Genomic DNA, 6,460 nt, shown 5'->3' with positions numbered 1-6,460 from the left:
TGGCTCAAGGGCCACAGAGCAGAAAGAGGGATATAATTTTGATATGATTGGACTGTTAAATCAGGTACTAATCAATAAACTAAAAACAAAATTTGAAGTCCTCCAAATGACCGAATGGACTATCTCCTAGCCAAGAGAACCCCAGAGTAACCTTGAAAACTGAGTTATCTGCCATGGTGGATAAGGGTTCAGACACACCTTGTTATACCTCCTCCCTTACTAATCGCAATTAGGCTTTCTTCTCTAAGGGCTTGACAGAAACAAGCCCTTTCTAAAGACTCCACCATTGATATTGACAAACTGCCAGATGCTACCCCTGCTTTTTTGACTGATAAGAGACCACTGGCCAGGCAATAGTTCTGGTTAGTCTATGAAGAATGCACCACAGTACGTTTTTGTGCCCTCTGCTTCACTTTTGGCCACCAGAGGGCCAAACCTCCTCCCTCAGGTCATGCTAATACTGCTATTTTTTGTATGTGGGACCCAAGAAGGGGCATGAAGCTCAACTGCTCACCTGCATGTTTCTCCTTTCACAGTTGACTCTTCCTAGAGCTTATTAAATATATATATATATGTGGCCACCCTGCTCAGCATAAATTCCTGTTCCCTTTGTCCCTTCCTCAGTGTCAGGCTGGCCTGCCCTGGCCTGGCAGGGGACTCTGCTTCCCAGCCTGTCAGGATGGCCACCCTGCAGCCTGCACCCTTTTGTAAGAAACAAATTCCCTGATTTATAAACGTCAGCATTCTTCAGTTGACAGATCCTTAAGCACTCTTCCCTCACATATACACCCGCTCAGGCCTAGAAAATGTAGTTATCATAGAATGGCTACATTTCCATCTTGAGCACCTGTGCTTGTCAAAGACCCACTAACATCTCAAAGCTCTTTTCAAACTGCCTCCTCCACCGGTGGAGCCCATCACAATCTCTCTCCCTCATTGGATTTTCATTTCCCTTAAAATTTGTATCCCTGTTTATAGTCATTTACACACACATCGATCTTCCCTTCCTCACTGTGAGATGCTGGGAATTAGGGACTTGTCAATCACCTCCCCATCTCCACCCAACATCTACCCCAGGTGTGGCAGAGCGCGTCCTCAGTAGATGCTTGCGGAGCTGATGAAAACCCAGCACTGAGTGGCACAAGGTGTGTGTGTGGGAACTGTACACTGTCTGTGCTTGTTGGCAGAGTTTTCCTTTGCCATGGTAAAGTCCCAAGTTAACATGCAACCGATTTTCCCTAAAGCAGCCATGGAGAGGTATGATGAAGTTGCTCTATTCAGTGTTATTACACCTCCAATACCCGGTACTCCTGAGCAAAGACAATTTCACTAGGTAATTTCAGGGCCAGGACTTCTTCTTTGTTAACATCACATTATTTGCATTTCAGGAATCTGCATTTAAATGGATAAAAACCACAATTTAATTTGGAACAAACCTGGATGGAAGAAACATACTCTTAAAAAAAAAAAAAAAGAAAAAAAAAAGGAGTAAGGGGGTGGGAAAAGAATCATCCTGTGGAAAATTTAGTCACAAATTGGATTTTCCTTTTTCTGGTACTTTAATTTGCTTCTCCCATGCTTTTGTTATTTGACTTAAAAACACACACACACACAAAAACCTTTAACTGGTAATAATAGTGCCTACAGGTTAAGAATTTCCTTTTAACAGTATCAATCATAATGGTAGCTACAGTGTAGCTATTTTATTAGCAAATTAGGTAATTTCTAATCAATCAAAATGAATTTATTTTCCAATAGCTATTTTATTATCTTCATATTTTTTCTTTGCAGAGCTTCTAGAAAGTTTTTGCCCCAATCAACCACATTAACTTATATTTTCTCCTCTCTTTCTTTCTCTCCCTCCATCTTGCTCAATTACTTAAAAGAAGCATTCTCAAACACCTTAACCTTTGGGTCTCAATAATGAATAAAAGGATATATTATATATTATCCAGGATAGCCTTTTCTAAAAATGTAGTTTGACATGGTTTCCTGTTTTCTGGACGGTAGCCAGCAGTGGTAAGTAGGTACAGACAGGTATCACATCTCTATAGTCTATTTTTTTAATGGTGCTTTTTAAATCTCTGACTAAATTTGTCATAGAGGTTTCAACATAGGAAGCAGTTAAAGCTTTACTTTTCTTTAAAATATAAAGTGAAGCCTTCTACCTGCAAAATAACCAGGAGCAAAGTGGGGAGACGTCATCCAACTTTATTTTTCTTTCCCTCCTTTTTTCTTTGCCTCAAAGCAATGACCCTCCAAGCGCAATGGGGGCTACTGTGACTGTTCCTGACACCCAGGTGTCAAGGGCATGTGTTGGCTGAGTGGTAAAGTGCAGGAGAGAATGTCAGTGACAGCTGCTGCTCCCAGGGGCATTTACCTGTGCTGCATAAAAGACCTGATGGTGCTGGGTGGGGGAACCTTCGGTTAGCTGGGACTCTGGGCTAGAAGTGTGGGGCCCATCCATGGCACTCAATGAAAACTTTCTGATTTGGGATATTGAGTTGAATGAAGTCTTCCTCTAAAGACACATCATGACAGCACAGGACAGAAAGATATTTGCCACATCAAGCATAAATCCTGTTAACACATAAAGTAGACAGCAGCCATTTGCAAATTAGCAAGAAGGGGACTTTCTGGAAATGACCAAGTGGTAAAGACTCAACCCATAAAGACTTGATTTTCAGGAAAGGGAGAAGCAAAGAAACAGTCCTGAAGGCGGAGGGGCCGTGGCAAGGTTTGGCTTCCCGGGGCTGGAGGAATAGGATAGGCCCTGCGGGACACACAGAGAGACCCTTCCGTCTTTCACTCTCAGCTCTTGTCCTTATTCTGAATTTTCCTAAGAAAAAAAGAAGCATCAGAAGTCCCGCACATCGTCCTGTGAAATCCCCAGTTGGCCTGCCTCTCTGTTTCCAGGACAACATCCTTCGATCTGTCCTGTCATTGGCTTCTCCCTCCCCGCTGAATAAATGGACAGCAAGCGCTCTCTTCCTCACAGCAATAATGACAGTACAATAACAACAAACCCTCCCGATCCTGTGAGCGCTTCCCACTGTCGTGTCTTTTCTTTGCTTCCCTCAGCTGCATTCCTGAGGCTAGTTATGACTGACAGCTGCCCACTCCACTTATCTCCTTCCATCATCCCATAAACCCACCCTGACTAGGCCTTCATTCTTCCCAGTCTTCTCAGTCTGCTCTTGTCCAGACACCGGACCTGTTTGTTGCTAAATCCAGGGGTCAGTGTCCCAGTCTTGATGACTGTTGCCTCCTCTAAAGACTTTCTTCTCTGGGTCTTTAGGACACCTGCTCTTTTGGTCTCTGTGCTATTGTGAAGCATATATTTGGTCTTTGTCCCACTTCCTGGCATATAAATCCTAAAATCCCTGGAGTCTCCAAAGTGATATCTTTTTGGATGCTCATGAGTTGACTAATGGCTGGCAGCCCCTACGTAGCTTCAGGAAGGGGGCTGGTCACCTGAAAGACCACAGCAGGATTAGATGGGTGACTCAGTCCCATCCCAACCTGGGCTTTTGACAGACATTGAAAACAAGGGGCAGGCTTAAGGACGGAGCCCTCAAACGGTGGGATCTGATGCTACCTCCAGATAGACATGGTCAGAATGGAGTTGGATTGGAGCACAACCTGTTGATAACTGCTACAGAGTTGATTCCATGCTTGCTGGTAGGAAGAAATCCTCACATACTGGGTCACAGAATTCTTCTGTGTTGATTATTTTTGATAAGAGAATAGAAAAAAAACACTTCAAATGTGTTTTTCACACTCAGTGTCTCCTATAGTGCTTGATGGGCTGCTCCTTCTCAGCCTCAGCGTCATCTGTGAGTTTCTCTTCCTCTTTCTAATTTTCAAGTCCTGGCTTCTCAGGACTTCTCGGTGCTTTCCAAGTTCACCCCTATCCCACGGCTTTAAAGGCATCTAAAGGAGGAAGACATCCATACTAATGTCTAGACCTGCCTTCCAAATTTCATGCTCACACACTACACATCTCCCCTGACATTCTATAGGCCTCTCAAATTTTGCATGTCCAGAGCCGAACTCTCCATTTTTACCACAGACATGTTCTCCGCACAGTCCTTCACATCTCAGTCCCCATGTCAACCTCATTCTTTCTAGTTGCTCATGTAAAAAATGAAAAAGTTCTAGAGTCCCATATTCCACATCCCAACCATCAGCAAATCCTTTCTACTCTGCTTCAAAATCTATCCAGAATCTGACGGCTCACACTCCCTCTGGCCTGCATGGCTGCAGTGGACTTCCAACCAGTGTCCCTGAGTCCTTCCTTGTCCCTATCCCCTCCACTCCCGAGAGTGGCTCTTGTTCTCAGTCAATGCAAGCTGGAGAGCTGGGGGACGTTACAGCTGGATTTAATGAGGGCGACACGGGGCAATGGAAGGAACATGTCCCAGCGAATTCCTGACTGCTAGAGCAAAAGGAAAGCCGCCTCCATGGTGACATTTCCTGCAATAAACAGCTCAAATTCTAGTTCCTTCCTTCTCTTCCATTTGTGAGTCTCTGACCTGGCAAAGGAAGGTTACCTAAAATGTATCCATTCTTGCCTTTCTCCTTTTATGTGAGCCTGAAGATTTGGACAGTGAGCCATCCAGACACAGACAGGGACTGACACAGGTGCAGACCTCGCTCCAGCAGGAAGACCAAACAGAAAATCACCAGACCTGCTAAAAGATAATGCGGTTAATGTTAAGAAGCACGTTCCCAGCGGTTAGAACAAAGGTCTTTGAAAATACTACTTACTATAAGAAACACAAGAACAATTTGGAAATTGTCAACTTCAGGTCCTCAAGATGATCTAGGAGAACTTTACATCTACAAATCTGGAGAAGGAAACTTTCTGAACTCATAAAACGATGAATGGAGAGGACAAACAGGATTGTTAAATTAAGAACAGCAGGGAGGCCGCGAAGGACAGGAATGGTGCTATCAAATATCAAATAGGTGAAATAAACTAAAAAGAGGAAACACTGTCAGAATGCTGTATTAATCATGTCTTTTATTTTCTGTGTTCTAAATCTTTGACATCTGAGTCCTTGCTGACTCTAGAGTAAGCTTGCCCAACCTGGGGCCTGCAGACAGCAAGTCGCCCAGGATAGCTTTGCATGCAGCCCAACATAAATTTGTAAACTTTCCGAAAAAATTATGAGATTCTGCAATTTTTTTTTAAAGCTCATCAGCCATCCTTCGAATATTTTATGTGTGGCCCAAGACAATTCTCCTTCTTCCAGTATGGCCCAGGGAAGCCAAAAGATTGTACACTCTTGCTCTAGACGGACTGTCCCTCCAGGTTAACAAATTCCTAGAGATACTAAACACCTCAGCTGTGAGCATCCATTTCTTACTTAACTCAACCAACACAAAGCCCACAGTCTATCCGCCCACCTGCCCTATTACCCCCAGGGCAAGACACCAGACACTGAGGATATTTTCTATGCCCTAGAGCCTGCTGAAATTTTTCAGGCTAGTAAATCCTAAGCCTGCTTGCTCTGCCTCACCCATTCCTTCCTGTAGAAATAATAATAAAAGCTCTGGTCCCCACTTCACCCGTCTTCCTGTCCTCCTAATCCACCCTGGTGCTTCCCCATGGTGTGTGGTATGCCCCTCCTCCTGGGAACTGTGAATAACAAACTGCCTCTTCAAGGGCAAAATCTTACCCTAATGTGTTGGCATTGCTATACTTCAAACTTTCTCTCAATACACTATATTTTAAAGCAAACACATTCACACAAAATATATTTAAAACTGAACAGTAAAATATAAGCAACATAGAGAATCCTAGAAGGTAAGAGAGTAGCTGTGATAAATAATAATTGGAAGAAAGTTTAGACAGTAGTGTCAGTTTTAGCACCAGAGAAAATTTTTTTAAAGAGATCAGTGTTTAATCTTAGCTGGAAGAAGAATTTGAATTTCAAGAATAGACTCAAAATTAGGTAGATGTTCAGGCAGAAATGCCTACAGAAATACAGAGAATAAAAAAGCTACCTATAAAAGAATGAACAGACATCTCTTCAGCACTCTGTTCCAAAACAGTGAACCGACAGTGAGATACCTGTATCCAGCCAAAGTGTCACTTATGTGTGATGTTCACTGAAAGACATACTCAAACTACGCAAGGACCCAGAAAGTATATTACCTTTAAGCTCTCCTTAAAATAATCATCTCTTTCTATACATTAGCCAAGTGATAAGTAAATGTAAATGACCCAAAAAAGAGAGAGAGAACTATGTTAAACATAATATATGTTGAGCATCCCTTATCCTAGATGCTTGGGGCCAGAAGACGCTGGATTTTTTTTTCAGAGTTTGGAATATTTGCATTATACTTACTGGTTGAGCATCTCTAATCTGAAAATCTGAAATGTGAAATCCTACAATAGCATTCCTTTCAGGCATCATGTTGGTACTCAAGAAGTTTCAGGTTTTGGAGCATT

The 6,460-nt window shown here is 42.8% G+C and overlaps 1 long non-coding RNA gene across 1 annotated transcript; it reads right to left on the bottom strand.

The window, feature by feature from the left end:
• Nucleotides 1-1,535: 1,535 nt before the first annotated feature.
• LOC116526072 lies at nt 1,536-5,198 on the bottom strand. Its single transcript, XR_004257956.1, has 2 exons — nt 4,554-5,198; nt 1,536-3,933 (listed from the first exon to the last, which is right to left on the bottom strand). It is a non-coding gene; the product is annotated as an uncharacterized LOC116526072 (long non-coding RNA).
• Nucleotides 5,199-6,460: the final 1,262 nt, after the last annotated feature.

The sequence above is a fragment of the Sapajus apella genome, unplaced genomic scaffold, assembly GCF_009761245.1.
Source record: "Sapajus apella isolate SASKATOON/1434 unplaced genomic scaffold, GSC_monkey_1.0 scaffold49, whole genome shotgun sequence".
In the NCBI taxonomy this organism is placed as follows: domain Eukaryota; kingdom Metazoa; phylum Chordata; class Mammalia; order Primates; family Cebidae; genus Sapajus; species Sapajus apella.
This window is presented reverse-complemented; position numbering and strand designations above follow the sequence as displayed.